Source organism: Mytilus trossulus, chromosome 3 (assembly GCF_036588685.1).
Source record: "Mytilus trossulus isolate FHL-02 chromosome 3, PNRI_Mtr1.1.1.hap1, whole genome shotgun sequence".
Lineage (NCBI taxonomy): Eukaryota > Metazoa > Mollusca > Bivalvia > Mytilida > Mytilidae > Mytilus > Mytilus trossulus.
The window spans coordinates 76,811,088-76,813,842 of record NC_086375.1 but is presented as its reverse complement, the minus strand read 5'-3'; positions in this window follow the sequence as shown (position 1 = coordinate 76,813,842).

Sequence of the window (2,755 nt, the reverse complement as noted above, 5' to 3'; positions counted from 1 at the left end):
GTTCAAAATTTTGTAAACAGTAAATTTATAAAAATAACAATATCAATGACAATTCCTGTCAGCATAAAAAGTGCTGTCTACTGGGCTTGTGATACCCTCGAGGAAATAAATCTCCACCAGCAGTGGCATCGACCCAGTGGTTGTAAATTAACTCATCATAGATACCAGGACTAAATTTAGTATATACGCCAGACGCGCGTTTCGTCTACAAAAGACTCATCAGTGACGCTCGATTCCCAAAAAAGTTACAAAGGCCAAATAAAGTACGAAGTTGAAGAGCATTGAGGACCAAAACAACTGTCATATTCCTGAGTGGGTACAGGATTTTTCTGATGAAAAACTTGGTGAAACCTGATTTCATAACTAGATAAACATTTCACATACTAGTAATAAAGCATTTCTAATGTTCCGAACCAGCTGTAACATTCTAAAAACAGGTAGATTCGTTTTGCCGAAACAAGTATCAACAAAATACTGAACTCAAATGTAAATTCAAAAAAGGAAGCTCATACAAACTAACAAAATCAAGAGTAAGTTTTTATCAACATGATGAAGGCATAACTATGTGGTTTCGATTGTTAGTAAAAAGTCGGAGGAAACATCTTTTTTTACCGTGGATTTAATTTCCGAATCCACAGAACACGTCAGTTTAGAGATTGAATTATTTTCATAACAGCGTGGACAAGCGCAATACTTATGTTGGTAAAAGTATCGTTAACTTGTTTGTCTTTGACTATCGATTACAGCTATTCTGCTCTCACTTAGTATGTCGGGGATCTAAACAGACTACAACAGTAAAGTACATGCAGGTGCACGAAAAGAAAGAATTAAAGTTTTTAAAAGTATTCAACATTTAAATCAACACACTAGATTAAGTCCTCTGCCAGTTATACGTATTATTTGATTTAGGTGTGCAGAACCTTCGGCGACCCCACAGTTTAAATGTATATAACACGTACGATATGACAAGTGGGCGTTACAGACGAACGATCACCCAGTCAATTGATAACTTGAGCGTGTCAAGAAATGGTCTTGTCCACGCTGTTATGAAAACGATTCTATTTCATGGCTTCAAATAAGCACGTTACGACCAATCTTTAGATATGATATATTTTTACATTTTTATATGTATCTATTTCAAGAAATAAGTGCTTATGCATTATAATACGGACGTATCCTCCTGAAATGTTGTATGGAAGATTAAAAGAGTTATTTGTTCACCGATACGTTTAGATTCAAAACACATTTATGATTTTTTCTTGATTAACAACTGTTTGTGACAAATACGCCTTAGAGTGCGTTTTGTTATAATATACGTTCTTTTTAATTTCCATGAAATGACGACCGTAATATATTTAAATATTTTCTGGCAAGTTATAACCACTCCAAATCCTAGTTTATCTTAAGAGATGAACCGAGATTATCTCAGCTTAATTTCCCACACTACTGTACTATTTCGAAAGACGAGCATTACAGAATAACTTCATGACACTAATTTGAAAAGGCACCACCGATCAGTCAGTGCAACTATTGATGTAGAAATGTATAACGAAATAAAAGAAATTGTTAACAAGGATGTTAAATTTCACTGATTGTGAACTATATGAAAAGACAGCATCACGGTCTGAATTGAAATTAATAAGTTTTTTCATTGCCTTTCATGCAGATCGGTAGGTCACATTACTCTATGCATCATATAATTATGTATCCCGAGACGAAATATAAGTATAAATTTATGCACACTGAATATATATATTATAATAAATTTTAATCCTTTTACGAGATGAAAGGTTTTATAATCATGATAATCCTGGTCACGTTTTAGATAATTATCAACTTATAGTTTAGGATGATGATATTTCAACAACTTGCGTTTCGTATTTGTTCGAAAACGGTTCATAAAATATAGGTTTTCAAAACTATTTTCGTTTGATTCGACACACGTGACAAAGCATTAATCAGATCCTGATTTGCATAAACATCAACATATAAAGCCGTAGATGAAGTTTCCAAAATATGCCCTTTTATATTTTTGGTTAAATTAAAACATAATTTCTGTAAAAAATGGAAAACCGCACTGGTAGTGATAACATTGAACTATTTTAATATTGAAGTTGATAATTCCGATATTTAAATTGATAATATAAAAATAAAAGTGGTTTCACCAAGATTAAAAAAATACAAATAAATACTATATTCCTTATACGCGCATGTGTTCTACTAAATACCGTGTAGGTGACTTACTTAAAAATAGAAAACAAAAATGAGATAGTTTTCTACAAATGCACACAGAATATCAGTTAAACAAAACCAAGATAAACAACGCTAAATTTTGACTTAAGTATAATAGTCTAAAATATAAAAAATTGAAACAATTGAGTTCACTGGTAGAGTAAAATTTTTAGTGTTATAGTCTGAATTTTAATATTTTCAAATGAAAGGATTGCATCATGTATGTATACTGTATACATAATTGATCAGTTACAATCTTCAGACTTTTTTAACTTATCATCTTTATATATTATTATATAATAGTATAAGTTTCCTGCATACTGAAAACTTAAATTTACATAAGTTAAATACTTGATTTTGAAAATGAATTAAAACTCTGTGTTCAGAATCAAAAGGAACGCAACTTTGCGTACAGTTAGCCACATCATCCAATCCTTCATCCAGTAAGTGAAAAAAAGTCATGAAAGAAAAGTTATTTTGATCGAAATAAAAACACTTTTTTACGTTTATGATATCATGTGTA